An 18880-nucleotide genomic window follows, 5' to 3' on the forward strand; every position below is an offset into this window, starting at 1 on the left:
AGTACATTTTGTGATTATCTTTTATCTTTAAAGGTCTTCAAACTATATTTCCAAACATATTAAATATTGGATATATTCTTGCAATGATAAAGTTTCTTTTTTGTTTTTAGGCCATACCTGGTTGACATTAAGAATTACTCCTGAGTCTAGCAGGAGGGGGTTTGGCAGGCTCCTGCCATGCCGGAGGCCTTCCTAACCAGGCCTAGTGGGGGTGCAGGACTTGGGTAACCCCAGCACCCCTCTACCATCTTGCTCCAGATCTCCAGGGCTTTCCCGGGCCACATGCCTGGGCAAGCTGGTGAGTTGGGCCCCTTGGTGGAGCTTGAAGGTACCCTAGGCTCTCCCCAATTATCCATTCAGCTCCTTAGGGAGGGTTTGGGTGGGGCCTTGAACTTCTGGCCTCCCAGCTTCTTGAAGGATCTCTCCTTCTTGGGAGCTGGGAGTCTAGCAGGAGGGGGTTTGGCAGGCTCCCGCCATGCCGGAGGCCTTCCTAACCAGGCCTAGTGGGGGTGCGGGACTTGGGTAACCCCAGCACCCCTCTACCACCTTGCTCCAGATCTCCAGGGCTTTCCCGGGCCACATGCCTGGGCAAGCTGGTGAGTTGGGCCCCTTGGTGGAGCTTGAAGCTACCCTAGGCTCTCCCCCATTATCCATTCAGCTCCTTAGGGAGGGTTTGGGTGGGGCCTTGAACTTCTGGCCTCCCAGCTTCTTGAAGGATCTCTCCTTCTTGGGAGCCAGGAGTCTAGCAGGAGGGGGTTTGGCAGGCTCCCGCCATGCCGGAGGCCTTCCTAACCAGGCCTAGTGGGGGTGCGGGACTTGGGTAACCCCAGCACCCCTCTACCACCTTGCTCCAGATCTCCAGGGCTTTCCCGGGCCACATGCCTGGGCAAGCTGGTGAGTTGGGCCCCTTGGTGGAGCTTGAAGGTACCCTAGGCTCTCCCCCATTATCCAGCTTCTTGAAGTCACTGGTAATCTCTGTGCAGTCTATATTTTCAAAATCGCGCGCACAAGAAACATTATTAGTATTCACTATCATTGAATTATGTTTTTATATATGCAGAATGTCCAGTTTGTACTCTGCCCTTTTGCATACCCCTTCATAAGATCATATTTCTCTTTAACTTCCTTAACTCCTATCATCATTACTCCTCATTTACCCTTTCTAACTTAAGTACTGTAGAGTCCTAAGTCACAGATCAAAGTGGTGCCCTGGAGTTAACACCCACCCAACTATTTTAAAAGGCCTAAAAAGGACACTTATGTCTCTTCATCATTTTATGGGTGGTTTTTTTGATTGCTATAACTTTTGCTGAATATTTTCTTATACAGTGATGATCCCCCCCCACCATGTTTTTTATCTTCTCTTTGTGAACTGCTCAATATGAAATTTGGTGTGAAAGAATCCCTCAGTTTAATGCTTATGTTTGAACCAAGTCATGGGTATTGTTGAAAATGTTCTTATGCCCCCATATATCGGATAGCACCACGTGGCTTTATTTCTTGTTTGCTTAGGCACACTAAAATGGGAAAATACTATACATACCAATAAGTTCTTATCTAATAGAGATGGGAACACACAAATCTTGTAGTGCAATGAGTCTGTACACCCTGAACATTGACATAAAGACCTGGTACAGGCCTCAGAAAAATGGGCATTCTCCATTCACCCCTGATCTAGAGAAGACATCTACAAAACATCCAAGGTTGTATATAACATCACCTGGAGGCATTTCTCTACCAGGGAAGACCCTACAGCTGCTCTGACATCAATCTACTAAAAAAAAAAAAACACCTCCCTTAACACTAAGAAGACTTAACAAAAACAATGACCTGCTAACTGGACAGGCTTGCTGTATTGCCCCTTAATTGTGAGGTTTGTCTATAACATCACCTGGAAGCAATCCTCTACCACGAAAGACCCTACCACTGCTCAGACATCGTCCTGCTGAAAAGAGCCTTCCCTTAGCAATGAGAAGACTTAACAACGACCTGCTTACAGGACAGGGCTTCCTGCATTGCCCTTTCATGGTGAGGTGAAACGAGAAGACACTCCACATCATGACTTTAATTTAGGATGTGCAGATTCCAGAATCTTTCTTCCAGAAACATGATACCAACAACAGAGACTGTGTGAAAAGTGTGTTGGCACTACAGACAATGTCTTGGATAGGATGATAACTTGCCTGAAGCCTAGAGTTGGTCTTATGCCAGGAAACTTCAGGGGTAGGATCTCTTTGTATTTAGGCCAAGGTTATTCCTTTCCATGCCTCTCATATTTTGGTGGGCCTATGCAAACAACAATTGCCACTCTAACACCGTTTTTACTGTGCTCCTTTGACTCTAATCCTTAAAATGCACCCACTTAAAATTTGAGGTTAAATGCACCCACTTAATATTTGAGGTTAACTTAAGCTAATATGCATGTACATGGAAATGTAAAAAATACTATGCCTCTAATGTTTAAGGAGTTACATAAGTTTTATGGCTTTATATTGCCTTGTGTGCTATTAAGAAATATTATAATGTGCTACAATCTGGGGACTTGAGGGACAAAGTAATTAATTGTACATGGATTCTGTTTTATTTATCTTAATGTTCTTTGGATGAAAGTTCAAAGTCAAGATATCAGCAAGGGGACTTCTTCTGAGAATTATGTTATGGGTGATTGTCCTTCCACTGTAACTTTACCTTGTCCTCTTTCTTTGAATCTTTTGTTCTCATAATTCAAAATAAAAATTAAAAAAAAGAAAAGAATTACTCCTAGTTCTGTTCTCAGGGATTACTCCTGGAGGAGACTTAGAGGCCCTATAGGGTACCAGGTATCAAACCCTGGCTGGTTCAGTACAGTACAAGGCAAGGACCTTTCATGAATCTCCAGTATTCTGTAACTATCAAATAGAAAATAGCTTTCAGAAGCAAGCAACTATAGTCTTTGTGTTCTATTTTAAATTATAATTACTAAGAGATTTTAAATTTAATTCGACTTCCTCTGATTTGTTCCAATATTTCTAAATTTTGCTCAAGTTTTATTATTCTATCTTGATGTGGTCTATATTTTATTTTCTAATTTATTTTTGTTTTGTTTTTGGGCCACATCTGGCAGCACTCAGTTATACCTGTCTCTGCACTCAGAAATCGCTCCTGGCTGTCTTGGGGGGCCATTTGGAATACAAGGATAGAACCCAGATTGGTCCCTGGTTGGCCACATATAACCCACTGTACTATAGCTTCGACCCCACTTTTTCCTTTCTTTTTATTTTTTTGTGTGCTTCTCAAGTATTTTTGATAGACGTCACATATTTTAATGTCTTTCATTCAATTTATATAAACTTAATGATTTAATTCAATTTATAAATAGCTGTCTTCCTAAGTTGTTGTTGCTGTTGTTTCTTTTTTTTTTTTTTCATGCATCTTAATTTTTTTCCAGGGCTTCCTTCTTTTGAGGTGCTTGGTGAAATGTACTGAAGCTCATTTGGATAGATTTTCCATATTATTTTCTGCCCTCTAGTAGTTGGCTTACGCTTATATTTGGTTCTATATTGCAGACAGGCTTATTGTTTGTTTTGTTATGCTATGATATGTTATGCTATGATACTCAGCAACCACAGCTATATGGGTATTTCTAAGACAAATGGCACTATTCAAAAAAAACTTTACTTTCACTGATTCTTAAACTAATACCATAAAACCAGTAACATCTAAGTAAAAATATAGACACTAACTCACTCATATGTAATCAAATTACTATGCAGAAAAATTAATATTTTGTTTATTGGAACTCATATGCAAATTTTACTTAAAATCAGACTGCATTTAGACAAATATTTGTACACAGTTGACCAATAAAAAGTGTAAGGTAACTCAAACATCATTTTCTTTCTATAGAGTGGCATTTACTTGGGAGTAAACCCTCCAACAATAGATTTAAATTTTAAAACATGTTGCCTACATTTGAAATTCCCCAAAGCTCAGATTAATTACCAAGTGCTGCTGCAGATTCAGCAGCAATAGCACCCTAAGTACCACGGACCTAAATTTTTACAAAATTGGCATGTTTTTGAACTTTGTGAACTCTCTGTAGACTCCTTATGCACAGCATTCTGGCTACTTCTTGAAAAGTTCATCTTATGATAATTAAAGGTTAGTCTAAGTCTATAACCAACAACCTATTGAAAGTGTCGGAAATCATGAACAAATTATAACAATACAAAGAAATTGTATATTTAGTTCATGACTTTCTTAATGGGCAATTAAGCTATTAATTTGACTTGCTTTTTGACTAAATCTCATAATATTTAATATTTTCAATTTTTCATAACAGTAAACATGTTTTCAAGTAGTTTAGAAGTTGTTCCTATGATTGAAGGAAGGTGATGGTTAAAAAGAATTATGTAGATAGTAGATTCAAAAAGGATACATATTTCAATGGAATATAATTGGAATTTCAAAATTAAATTGTAACACACATAGTTAATTTATGATAAAAAACCAAAACAATAAAATGGAGAAATGAAAATTTCTTCAATAAATAGTGTTGGGAAATTAGATCATCTCTTAGCATGCATAAAAATTTACTCAAAATGGAATAATGACTTGATTGTTTGACTTGAAACCATAAAATGCACTAAAGAAAACTTGGATGAAGTGTGACATGACAAAAAGCATGCATGATATATTTAAAATTTTCATTTTAATAGCAAAGAATCAGAAGCAAACAAATGAAACTACATAAAATTCAAAAAAGCTTTTGTATAAGAAAAGAAGCTCCCATTAAAATGAAAAGGCATCCTATGGGACCCCAGTGATAGTGGAGTGATAGGGTTGGACACTTATACTTGCTATGATATGATTTTTATTCCTAGCATCCTATAAGGTCCTTGGAGCATTCAGGTGCAGTTCCTGAATGCAGAACTAGAAGAGCATCTGGAGATTACTGGGTGTGGCTCAAAAACAAAACAAAAAGGAAAAAAGAAAAGATGTCCTATTGAATGGGGAGACCAACCTAACACCATACATCCACAAAAAGTTAAGAACTTAGATATTTATAGCACACATAAAACAACAAAAAAATGTCATTATCTGGGCCCGGAGAGATAGCACAGTGGCGTTTGCCTTGCAAGCAGCCGATCCAGGACCAAAGGTGGTTGGTTCGAATCCTGGTGTCCCATATGGTCCCCCATGCCTGCCAGGAGCTATTTCTGAGCAGACAGCCAGGAGTAACCCCTGAGCATCACCGGGTATGGCCCAAAAACCAAAAAAAAAAAGTCATTAAAAGATGAGAAGGAAAGTTCTTTATGTGTGTGTGTGTGTGTGTGTGTGTGTGTGTAATTAACTTGTTTGTGTGTATGTATATAGAATATATATGTATATATATTTATATGTATGGCTTTGAGCTACACATATGTTTTTGAGCTACATCTAGCAGAGCTCAGAATTTTGCAACTAGCTTGCTTCTTGCTCTGGTGCCCTGAGACTATTCTTGGCAGTGCTTAGGGGACTGACCATATGTAGTGCTAGGGATCATATCCAGGTTAACCATGTACAAGATAACTGTATTCTCTCCAGCCCCAAGTGACATATTTTTAGAGCTCAGTGTGTCTTTCATGAATACACTTTTCCAATAACTTATCTCCATTTATTCCCTCCTTTTCATTTTGCCTAAAATTCTATTTCCCTTTCCTTTTATTTTCTTTTCCTTCTTTTCTGCCACATTTTCTCTTCTCTAATCTTCACCCTTTTCCTGCCTTTTCTAAATTTTTCTCACTCCCTCTAAATTTCCTGTTGCTTTAATGAATGAACTTAATTTTAATTTCCCCACCACTAGAAAATATTTAATATTATTATAATATTTTAGGAGGATGCATTTTTGACACTATTATTATTGAGTTTTTGTGTATGTTGTATGTGTGTGTATATTTGTATGTGTGTGTGTAGAGATATGGGGTCATACCTGAACAATGTTTAGGGAATCACACCTGGCAGTGTTTGGATTACCAAAGGTATTTCCCAGTATCAAACTTGGGTCACTGTGTGCAAGGCAAGCACCTTACTTATAGTATTATCTGTCTTATTTTGCCATTGAAAAATATCATTTCCTAACTACATTTTGAACTGTCCTAATAACGAGAATGTATGAGGAAAATGGAGAGCCTGTCTAGAGTACAGGCGGGGGTCGGGTGGGGAGAAGGGAGACTTGGGACATTGGTGATGGGAATGTTGCACTGGTGATGGGTGGTGTTCTTTACATGACTGAAACCCAAACACAATCTTGTATGTAATTAAGGTGTTTAAATAAATTTAAAAAAATATATAAAAAAAAGAAAAAAATATCATTTCCTCCACATATAGCCAAAACTAAAATGAAAAACAAATAATTAAAATTTTTCACTTAAAAACATGAAGGTTAGTATAAAATATTTTTTAATAAAAATGGATTTTTTTCGAGGCCGGAGTGGTGACACAGGGCATAAGGCATTTGCCTTGTGCGTGCTACCTAGGATGAGCCGTGGTTCGATCCCCCTAAGTCCCATATGGTCCCCCAAGCCAGGAGCAATTTCTGAGTGCATAGCCAGGAGTAACCCTGAGTGTCACTGGGTGTGGCCATAAAACAAAGAAACAAAAAAAAAAAAAAACCCAACCAAACAAAATAATTAGATTTTTCCCCCAACTTTAGGTAAATCACTTGAAGACTCAAACTGGAGTCCAATATGCTATTTTAGTCACCTATTCGGTATTTATTTTGTGTTGTTATGGTTTCTTGAGATTAAGCATGTAAATGTACCATTGATTTACTAAATTATTTAATGGTTATCAAGAATCATGTTTAAAAAGAATTACATTTCTATAATGTACAAAGTTTTCAAAGGTATATCCCTATCATTTAAGAAGAAAATTATATTACTATAATGTTAAAAAGAAATGGAAGTGTAATTTCTGTCAGAATCAAATGAATATATGGTTAAAGATTTTAAACTTTGTAGTGAGAATTTTTTTAACTTTATAAAAATACCATGGTGTTTACAAAGTTGTTCATAATAAGTTGTTTTGGCCATTCAAAGTTCCAACACCTATCCCATCATCAGTGTAACCAACCATCCCTTCACCATTGTTCTCAGTTTTCCACATCCCCCCTAAATCTTCCTCCTTATCAGGCACAAAATAATTTATTTTATGTAACTTGATACAGCAAAATGGTTAATGGAATTATTTTTTAAAAACTTCAGTCAAATAAAATTTGTGAAATTTGTTTTTTATGGACACTTATTTAACCATATGAAATTTTTATTAGTGATATATATTATTAAAAAATAAACCTTTACCAGTGCAACATTCCCATCACCAATGTCCCAAGTGTCCCTCCTCCCCACCTCACCCTGGCCTGTGCTCTAGACAGACTTTCTACTTCTCTCATTCAGTGACATTTTATTATGATGTTTCTCTAGTGTAATTATTTCTCTAATGGCACCCATTACTCCCTGTGGTGAGCTTCATGATGTGGGGTGTATCTTCCAGTCCTCTCTTTTGTCTCTGAGTATCATTGCACAAATGTCTTCTATTTTTCTCAAAACCCAAAAATGAGTGAGACAGTTCTGTGTCTACTCTCTCCCTCTGACTTATTTCACTCAGTATAATAGATTCCATATACATCTATGTATAGGAAAATTTCATGACTTCATCTCTTCTGATGGCTGCATAATATTCCATTGTATATTTGTACCACAGTTTCTTTAGCCATTCATCTATGTACAAAGCCATTCTCCATATACAAATGTAAAATCCAAATGGATTAAAGGCCTTGATATCAGACCTGATACCATAGGTATATAGAACAACACATAGGTAAAACACTCCATGACATTGAGACTAAAGGCATATTTAAGGAGGAAACAGCACCCTCCAAACAAGTGGAAGCAGAAATAAACAGATGGAACTATATTAAGCTGAGAAGCTTCTGCACCTCAAAGGAAATAGTGCCCAGGATACAAGAGCCATTCATTGAGTGGGAGAAACTATTCACCCAATTCATCAGATAAGGGGTTAATATCCAAAATATAAAAGTCATTGACAGAGCTTTACAAGAAAAAATTATCTAACCCTATCAAAAAATGGGGAGAAGAAATGAACAGACACTTTGACAAAAAATAAATACAAATGGCTAAAAGTCACATGAAAAAATGCTCCACATCACTAGTCATCAGGGAGATGCAAATCAAAACAACTGTGAGGTACCATCTCACACATAGAAATTGGCACACATCACAAAGAATGAGGACAAGCTGGCAGGGATGTGGAGAGAAAGGAACTCTTATTCACTGCTGTGGGAATGCCATCTAGTCCAACCTTTATGGAAAGCGATATGGAGATTCCTCCAAAAGTTAGAAATAGAGCTCTCATATGATCCAGCTATACCACTCCTAGGGATATACCCTAGTAACACAAAAATACAATACAAAAATTCCTTCCTCACACCTATATTCATTGCAGTGCTGCTTACAATAGCCAGATTCTGAAAACGGCCTAGATGTAGTGAGGATTTAATAGTAAGTTTAGAATGGAAAATTTTAAGGCTGGAGAAGGTAAGCATCTGTAGGAAACTAAAATGTTATTTTTGAAATGTGTGATTTTCAATGTTTGATACTAACTCATTTATTACTATCTTACTGTTCAGGATTTTATGCATATGAGTGCCATTATGCTTTTATTAAACAGCAATTTATTTGTATACTACCTTACCTTCAATCATTATTTCTGAGTCTTAGAATAGATTGCTTGAACCCAGATATTTTATTTTCAAAACCTCTAATGAAGTTGCCTATTAATGCGACAACAGTGCCTGATAGGAACTGGATAATGTCTAAATATTGATTGTGATGTCTGTCACAGCTTAGGAGTACTTCTATTTAATTCAGTTTAAAGAAATCGGGAGTTAGAAGTTGGCAGATAAAGAGAGTGCATTTAATATTTTAAATGTAACTCAGAATATTTACATGTAATATTTAAAAAAAAGAGAAGTGAAGAAAATTATAGTCTTATTACTTGCTATGCTGAATTGTAAAGGTATTGCTATTCTACCCATAATATATAGGTTTCTGAGCAGTCTACATTTTTTACAATAGAATTTGTGTTAGTGATGTCAGCAAGATTGTCTGTGGAGCAGGCAATTTTCACCATTATTTCCTACAAGAAAGTTATTCTTTAATGTGTTTTAGTGTGACTCCAGTAAAGATAATCTAGTGCCATGTTGGAACTAAAATAAAACTAAGGGTAAAGCACATGAAAGAGGGTAAGGACCACGATTTTATTTTATCTTCATGTCCTTTCCAAAGGACATGAAGGAATGAGTGAGCAGTTGTCTGTAATGCCTGTTTAGAGTTCTGCCCAAGAAGCACATGGTTAGTTCTGGTTCCACACACAATATTGTGATGAGTGTTTGGGTGATACTAGGTGCAAAGTAAAAAGGGTTAAAAATTCATCAAGGAACCCCCAATGCTTTACATCTCCATCAAGAACACCCCCCTATGCCTCCCACAAATGCACATGTCATTTAAGGCATCAAATCTATAGTTATCCCATTTGGCATATGTATGGATTTCCCTAATATTTCTGTGCCTCACCACTTCTGTTTCATGGCTGACTTTTATGTACACTTCCATATGGTGAGAGTAAACCTTTGCAGTTAGCTGAAGAGCCCAACAGTAAATTGCCAACTCTGTATGAGAGAGAGAGAGAGAGAGAGAGACAGAGACAGAGACAGAGACAGAGAGACAGACAGAGAGACAGAGGGAGAGGAAGAGAGAGGGAGAGAGAGAGAAGAGAAGAGAAGAGAGAGAGAGAGAGAGAGAGAGAGAGAGAGAGAGAGAGAGAGAGAGAGAGAGAGAGAGAGAGAGAGAGCAACAAACGGGTTGAGGCACTGCCCTATAGAAAATAGACAGGAGTCTGCCATACTAGTTTGGCAGTACAAAACTGAGAAAGTGATCTTAAGGCCTGCACAAGGCATATGGAACAACTATATACACAGGAAAGATCTAAGAGAATAATAATCCACAGATTGTCTTTCAAAGAGGCTGGTTGATAGTGGTGATTCTTCCTTCAGATGCAGAGACTTTTAGGGATCCTGAAATCCAAACATGAACACTTCAAAGGATCACAATAATTTTCCAGTGAGCCATCCTGGAGAAATGGAGAAATTTATAAATTTCTTAAAAATATTTATTAAATCTCCCCGGTCAAAAGATCTCAAAGGTGAATGCATTTAATAAAGAAATAAGTACAGTTCCATACAACCTCTAAGTTCACTTCTGCTGTGAGGATATATGAGAGCTGGAAGTGATATGAACAGATTGTCTAATCAACTTGGAACCAGTTTTTATGGGTCAAAATAGACTGAGTAAAAATGGCAATATGAGCTTTAGGAGATCATTATATAATTAAAATGAGGTAAACTCAGAGGTTTTTAGTTGTAAGTTATTAATTGTAAATATTTTTTGTATGGCACATTGGAGAGTTACATTACATGAAACTAATTTTAACAATATAATATAAGAATTAGACCTGGATTCATTAACAGTAGGAGACTTCATATTCTAATTTTAATAGTGGATAGAAAGCTTAGGCAGATGGAAATATTTCCAGTGAAAATACCCATTGGACAAAATGATCTGGTAGAGAATATTCCACTTAATAAGGGTAGAATACATATTGTGTTAAGAACACAAAAAACCAGGACAGAGAAATAGTACAGTGTTAGGAAGGTGTGTTTGCTAACATAAATTCATAGCCCTGGCTTCCAGCTGGTTCCCTAAGCACAGAGTTATTCATCTTTGTCCTTTATGATATGAGTCAGTCTCATTGGTGTGAGATGGTATTTCATTGTTGTTTAGCAATTTGCATTTCTCTGATAAATGACTCCGAACATTTTTGTTTTGTTTTGTTTTGTAATTTAACTATTATCTATCTGTACTTCTTTGAGGAAATTTCTACTCCTCTCCACTTAGTGTTGGGGTTATTTGCTTTTCTTGTTGAATTGTAGAAGTGCTTTACTTATCTTTGATAGTAACAATTTTTCATATGACTGGCAAACAAATCTCATAGTCTTGGATTATTTCTCTTGCAGAAGTTTCTTAAAATAAATTTACATTCGGGGTACAGCAAATGGTAGTTTTTTTAAATCACAAACTAAATGAAGCATAGGATGTGAATATGTACCTTTCCCCATAGGGCTTCCTGAGAGCTTTTTAGGGACCTCTCAAAGGTCAAGAGGACTTGGGTCTCATCAATTAAAATTGTTTGCAAATGGCAGTGCCCTTTGGATATGGCTCAGATACTCTCCACAAAGTAGAATGCCTGAAAGAGGTACCCGTAGGGTGCAGATTTGTTAGTGGGCATTAGTTTTTCAAGTTTGGTTGATTATTCAAAGCAGAGTCCATACTCTTTTGAAAAATTAACAATAACAAGCCAAAATATATTTTGTTACCATGCCAGCAGGACCACAAGTTGGCTTGAGGTTCCTTCTCAGTATGATCCTGACTCTAACACTGTACTCCAGAAGACTGTAGCTTGACTATGTTATATTGTGCTAACTTTGAACAGAGGGAGAAAAACTGTCAAAGCTTGCCCCACAGTAATGTGCACACACTAAGTGACATAGCTTCAGGTCCTTTTGCCTCCTTTATTTTTAAAACCATATCAGCAAAGAGAATTCGCATTTTCTGCATAACTGACTGCTTACAGTGCTGTGTTCTCACTTAGATTCCAAACACTTTGTTGTAAGGAGACTATTTTCCTTCTACACATGAATACTAAAGACTGTTTACCCCAAGTCTCAAACTCCCTTGGCATTTAGAATATTTTTGGAGTTACTCAGTTGTACAGGGTCTCTCTCTGTCTCTGTCTCTGTCTCTGTCTCTGTCTCTTTCTCTCTCTCTCTCTCTCTCTCTCTCTCTCTCTCTCTCTCTCTCTCTCTCTCTCTCTCTCTCTCTCTCTCTCTCTCTCCCCCCAACTGTCCATGGGCTAGAATGCTTTGTGAATAATTGTTGTGCAGTGTCACTTCTCTTTAACAGTGATTTTTAGAGTGTATCATTCACATGGAGGCTGTTTCAGTGATAAAATAATTGCTCCAATTGCTCCAAGTTGTAAAGGGGCTGTTTTCTTTCTGCCAGGATGGGGTGCCTTTGCAAGCATTTGCCTACCAATGTTAAAGATGTCTTGGCAAGCAGGAAGTCCCCATAGCACTGACTGGCAGGCAATGCCGTAGTGGGATGGTTTGAAATTTCCATGTGGGAGCTGTTGTCTGAGAGTTGACAATTAAGAAAGGCCAGAGGATTCCAGAGTAGGAAAGTGTGTGTGATTTCTTATGACAGAATAACACATGAAAACCAATGGTAATTTTCATAAAATTTCATGTACTTTTTGCTATACAAAATTATCAATGATTTGGTAACATCCATTTGGATTGAATTTGTATCAGCAGAAAGCCAACTCCTTTAAAGTTATGCCCTTTTAATGTTTTGATGCCAGAAATAAAAAGGATTTGTTAATATTAATATAACATCTACTTTAATATATTTATATCCTGCTTTCTTGGTATATTGTTATTTGTGTGAGATACTGGGCTCACATCTGCTGGTGCTTTGAGGTTGCCCTCATCTCTGTGTGTATGGGGTCTCTTCTCAAAGTGCTCAGGGAAACATGTAATATTGGGAGATTTTCTATTTGAAGGCATCTTGACACATTTTTTTCTTCTTGTAAATTATTTTATCACTTCTTTACTAAGTTTGTATTTTTACCTTGTTTGAGAACATTTTCTTTTAGATAGTCGAGGTTGTTTATAATTATTCAATAGAGTAAATGTATCTGTACAAGGTTCCAAATCAAATCTCTCTACTCATATCTCTTCTTAACAAAAATCAAGTGAAAGCTTTGTATTCTGGATGGAGATGGGGACCTCTCACTCAGTATGAGAATGAAGAGTGCTGTTGTGGGGAAACATGGCCCCAACTGAAGAACTGACCTCTTTTAGTTTGCTCCAGCTGCAAATCCCCATATCACCACATCCTGGGGACTGTATCACTAACAAATACTTCAAGGGACCCAGAATAATTCAGGCCAACTCATATGGCCCTAACTTCATTCAAGTGTTTCATATCTTTAATTCCTTAAAGATATCAAATCTATTTGCATGTATGTCAGTGCTTGTCTGGATAAAGAATATGCAATATATTCATATATATCTATATCCATCCATATATTATATATACACACACAAACAAATACCCACAGTGGTGTATTCTGCCTGAGAAAGATTAAAGTCTTGCTATTTGCTTAGGCATTGATTGAAAAAAGGCATTTTGGAAAGTTAGATATGTCAGAAAAGACAAATAATTGATGTCATTTATATGTAGGATATTTAAAATTAACATGTCAGAAACAGTGAATTGATGATTGCCAGACACTGGACAATGGGGAGAGAGAAAGAGAAAGATGGCGATCAAATCATCTTTCAGTAAGATGAATAAATCCTGAGTTAATTCTGCTGTATACTTAAAAGTAGCTAAGACAGTAGGTCTGAAATGCTATCATCAAGCCATGACTTAGCTCTCTTTTGTGGTGGTAGGATTTATAAACTAAGTGCTCTGTAGGTCTGGCCACCAAAAGTGACAACTGACTAGTTGACTCTGTTGGATGGACTGTGTGTGGTTCAGTGTTTGGATCTAAGTATGTGGTGCTGTTTGGGCAATGTGGCACTGGGGACCAGTATTTAGGCCAAGGTTATTTCTTTCCATGCCCCTCATATTTTGGTGGGCCTATGCAAACAACTATTGCCACTCTAACACCATTTTTACTGTGCTCCTTTGACTCTAATCCTAAAAAAAAAAACACTTAAAATTTGAGGTTAACTTAAGCTAATATGCATGTACATGGAAATGTAAAAAATACTATGCCTCTAATGTTTAAGGAGTTACATAAGTTTTATGGCTTTAGATTGCCTTGTGTGCTGTTAAGAAATATTATAATGTGTTACAATCTGGGGACTTGAGGGACAAAGTAATTGTACATGAATTCTGTTTTATTTATCTTAATGTTCTTTGGATGAAAGTTCAAAGTTAAGATATCAGCAAGGGGACTTCTTCTGAGAATTATGTTATGGGTGATTGTCCTTCCACTGTAACTTTACCTTGTCCTCTTTCTTTGCATCTTTGTTCTCATAATTAAAATTAAAAAAATTAAAAAAAAAGACAAACAAATGCCTTACCCACTTATCAATTATTATTCTTGAGCCAATACCATTATTTATTTTACTAGTTATCCCTAAGAATTGTGAGATTCAAAGGACCAATTTTAACTACTATATTACCCAGTTGCCTTTCTTTTGTCCCAATGATACACCTGCATAGCCCAAATATTTATAAAAACCAGGGTATCAATGCTCCTCCTATAAAGATTTTAAACTCTGAGAAAGGAATAGTTTATAGCATACATATGGAATGAAAAGTGCTATTTCTCTCTTTCCTCATGTATGATTGAATGTATAGAAAAGATTATATAAATAACTACAAACTTTTTAGCATGAACATTATGGATGTGTTACAGGACTGGATTAAGAAATTGAAATGAAAATTCAGAATTTTTTTCTACATTTTAGCAACTCATCTTTATAAGCTAAAATAGAAAATTAAATGCTGAAAATTACCATTTTAAAAAATAATCTAAGGGGCCGGCGAGGTGGTGCTAGAGGTAAGGTGTCTGCCTTGCAAGTGCTAGCCAAGGAAAGATTGCGACCGCGGTTGGATCCCCAGCGTCCCATATGGTCCCCCCAAGCCTGGGGCAATTTCTGAGTGCTTAGCCAGGAGTAATCCCTGAGCATCAAATGGGTGTGGCCCCCCCAAAAAAAGTAATCTAAAAGAACCACTGTCAGAACTTTCTTGAGCAAAGTAAAACCTCCTTGATTAGTAAGTAACAAAGAACACAGAGGCAGGAGGAATTTAATATCAATTTTTAATAGTTATTCCCATTTAATTGCTTTTGGGGTTTTGCAATTGTTATAAAAATATGAGAAAGAATTTTTGCATCATAATATTGTCTGTATATATAGATATATAAAACACATGTATATGTGAATATGAATCTGTGTATATGTATTTATATCACATTAAAAATAATCAGAAAAATAAGAGTCTCATTTTCATAGTATAGTGAAGATCTTGAGATTTACTATGAATTTATTATAAAATAAAATGCTCAAAATCAGATGCACTTATGTATGAAGGACTATATTCATATAGAATTAATGTATAGACATTGTGTTTGTTTTACTAGATACTTAAAATATTGTGGCCACAAATTAGTGATTTGTAATATGGCATAAAACTATTGGAATTTACCTCAGTACAGTCGCTGTAAATAACATTTCCAAAATAAATTAAAGAACAGAAAATTGAATGTATAAAACCTTAGGAAGAAATAAAATATTTTTGAGAGAAGTGAAATAATTCTGTAGCAAAAAAAATCTGGCCAAATCCCTAATCTTTGACAGTATTAAATAAATAAAACTTTCTTTCATCACAAACACTATGGAAAGTCATGGATAAAAGCCTTTAGCCTTTGCTTACAATGAATTCCTACAATAAGAGTTCAGAAAAATCAAAATACAGACATTAAATCATTATATTTAATAATTTAACATGTAATTAACTTATTTTTACTGAAGTAATTTGATTTGTTGACTATTGAAAGGAATTATATCACTTTATACTAAATTTGTTTTATTTTAAGATTAGTAGTTTATTCATCTCAGCCTATAGTTAGATCTTATAAAACTGAAGATTTGTGTATACATATTTTGTGTAAATATACAAAATATAAATATTAAGTGTTAGTATTCCAATAACAACTTTATATACCATATAACCTGTAGTGATTATTATATGTACTTAATATAATAAAATCATTTTCATTAAGTATTTTCATTAAGAATTAGGGTTTTTTAAATTAATATTTAAAATGTGACTAAGATGAACTTTAATGTTTTGACTATGTATACATTGTGCAAAGATCACAATCAGGCTATTATGTATCTCATACCTACATAATTAGCATTGTGAATGTGTGTTAAGATTTAATTTATGAGTTACCATATTTGTAAATGAATTTTTTTTAATATTCAGGACTCTATACATTAGATCTCCAACTTGTTCCTCTTGTTTAGCAGAAACTTTATAATCTTTGAACATGTTCACATTATGTCCATCTTGCCCAGATCCTGATAAACACTATTTCATTTGTTTCTGTGATTTTGCCCATTTTACATCCACAGATGAATGCAACAGTGCATTATTTGTTGTTATGTGTCTCACAGGTTTCTCTTGCATAATTTCTTCAAGCTTCGTTCATGTTGAAAATAGCAGGACTTCTTTCTTTTGAAAACTATTAATATTCCATCAGCTATATACTTTCGGGCCCTTAACAGTAGGGAAATATTCTGAATAGTGTATTTTGTTGGTTATTTTGGCATTGTGAAAATAATATATTTTTGTTTGATTTTTGAAGTTTGGATTTTTTGTTCTCAATGTTGTTAACTCTGGTTTGATATTTAGTTTCTCACTCCTCTATATTACCCATGTATTAGGATCCCCTTGACCCTGCTCCCCATTGCTTTCCATCTGTCTTTCTCCTTTTAATTTATTTCTTTCCTTTATTTCCTTTTTTGTCCTCATCCACCTCAAAGGTCAATAGCATATGAAAATTTTAGTTAATTCCTTTTTACTATTATAGCATTTGTTAGCTTTTAATTATGATTATAATTCATTCAACCCTGGTAGACTCCACTCTTTTTAACACAGTACAGTGAATAGTATTTGAAGAAGTTTTGTTTCCCAGATAGAGTCTTTTCTTCAGAGGGTGTGCCTAGTATGAAAAAAATTTTATTAGAGTTGTTTGACATCTTCTTACAGATTAGATTTGTCAAGTGCTGTATTCTCTCTGGCCACTGATACTGGATATTGTTTTATGCAAATATGTTCTTTCCATGTGTCTTTTCCTCCAGTAGAAATAAAATGTCTCCAGGTAATATTGCCTAGCCTGATGATATCAGAGCAAAATATATATAATATATTTTATAATTATAATTATATATAACATATTATATATAATATATCTTAAATGTTCTTAAATTTTGGGGTTTATATACTCAGTTGGTTAAAAGTAAGGAAAGAGTTAGGACTTGATTGAAGAGTAGAGGGTTGTTGGAGGCCCTTTAACTAGAGAGCACTATGGAGTCTCTGATGCCTGAGAAGACAAAAAGTCTGTGTACGTGACAGGTTACTGGTGGCGCTTCCCCCATGAACCTAAAAAAAAAAGCTGACCATAAAAAAAGCTTTTACCAGAGGTAAGTGGATAAAGAACAAACATGCTATGTAAAGGCTACAAGTTGAGATTAGATCTGTAGCATTGTTAACAGAACAGAGCATCCCAGGATCACTTATAGTTGATGTATAACAGGATCACTTATAGTAAAAGTATAGTAAAAGTAGGATCACTGCTAGTAAATGTATAACTCACTAAACCCTCCCCCCTGACATATGTGATGTATGGGAATGTTATGGTGGAAAAGTACTGAACCACCCCTTCCCCTCTTTTGTCTGAACATGTGCTCCTGCTTGCTATAAAAACTAGCCCCCTTTCAATAAACTTGGACTCTTGATCGGAACTTTTCACCTTGAGTCTCTTTATCTCCCAGCCCCTCTTTTCTTTCAGGCCGGAATCCTCTTCGTGACTCACAAATAACTTCGTGACCCTCATCCACCCTGCGGGCCGGGGTCCCTGGGGGTCGCAGAGGGTGTGAAAAAAGTTATAAGAATGTTCTTGTGAAAGACTATACTTTCAGGGATCATTTCTATAGTATGTGACTAGAGAAGTTTCTCTGATCCTGTAGAGCACCTGAAGCCACGAGGAGGAGCCAGGGCATCCTCTCCTGAGTGTGAAGCTGGCTCTAGGTGTTGCTTCTGTGACCGCCTTTGGCCATTGATGATCGTTTTTCCTTTATATTGAAAAGGGTAGAGGAAGAGGATGCAGTCTGAGTGGTTTGGATAAGAAGAATATATATATATATATATATATATATATATATATATATATATATATATGTCATTGTGAAAATGTTTACAATCTAGCATAGTCTACTTTCCAATCCAAGCAGGTGATTTCATTATCCATTGAGCTACAATGAACTACTGTAAACATATTATAATGAGACTTTCAAATTTGGCCACAAAAATGACTAGCTATACAATCTCTGTGCCTTGTTCTTGACCTGAGATCTTATCCCAAGCAAGACTATTCTACTAGAATTTCTTAATTTCTTAAGCAGAACCAAAGCAAGCAAAAATAAGTGAAGGGGATGGAGGAGGCTACTTCTACATATGGACATAATCACACTAAGAGTTATAACTATTAAGGAAATATGCACACAAAGAAAATATAAATATCCCCATTAATTATTTTGAGATAGTCTGAGAGGAGATAAGATCCAGGGCACATTTTCGTCCTGCACTGTGGTCTTATAGAATCTCAGAAATGGTAAGGGATCAGGTAGTGTCTTCAAAGTAGGGTTCCCACTGGAGGTGAATTCAGTAGCAAGCAACAGTTCACATTGAGGGGAGGTGGAAATAAAAGGGCCACATAGATTGAGTCAGCAGGAGCAGTAGCCGCAGCTTTTTGCCAGAGCCAGAAATGTGGGGTAGAGATGGTGTCCTTTCATTTTGGGAGCTGTGTGACAGCTTACTGTGTCAGGGAAACAGTCGCAGTTTCTGAGGGTAAAGGGGGTTAAATTGGTAGAGATAAAGGATCAGGACTGAGGGGGTGAGAAGATACTTCACAACAATTT

At 36.1% G+C, this 18880-nt stretch overlaps 1 non-coding gene across 1 annotated transcript; it reads left to right on the plus strand.

The window, feature by feature from the left end:
- Nucleotides 1–17865: 17865 nt before the first annotated feature.
- On the plus strand, nucleotides 17866–18079 carry LOC126005446 (small nucleolar RNA U3). Its single transcript, XR_007494526.1, has one exon. It is a non-coding gene; the product is annotated as a small nucleolar RNA U3 (small nucleolar RNA).
- The last annotated feature ends 801 nt before the right edge of the window (nucleotides 18080–18880 follow it).

This window comes from Suncus etruscus, chromosome 3 (genome assembly GCF_024139225.1).
Source record: "Suncus etruscus isolate mSunEtr1 chromosome 3, mSunEtr1.pri.cur, whole genome shotgun sequence".
In the NCBI taxonomy this organism is placed as follows: domain Eukaryota; kingdom Metazoa; phylum Chordata; class Mammalia; order Eulipotyphla; family Soricidae; genus Suncus; species Suncus etruscus.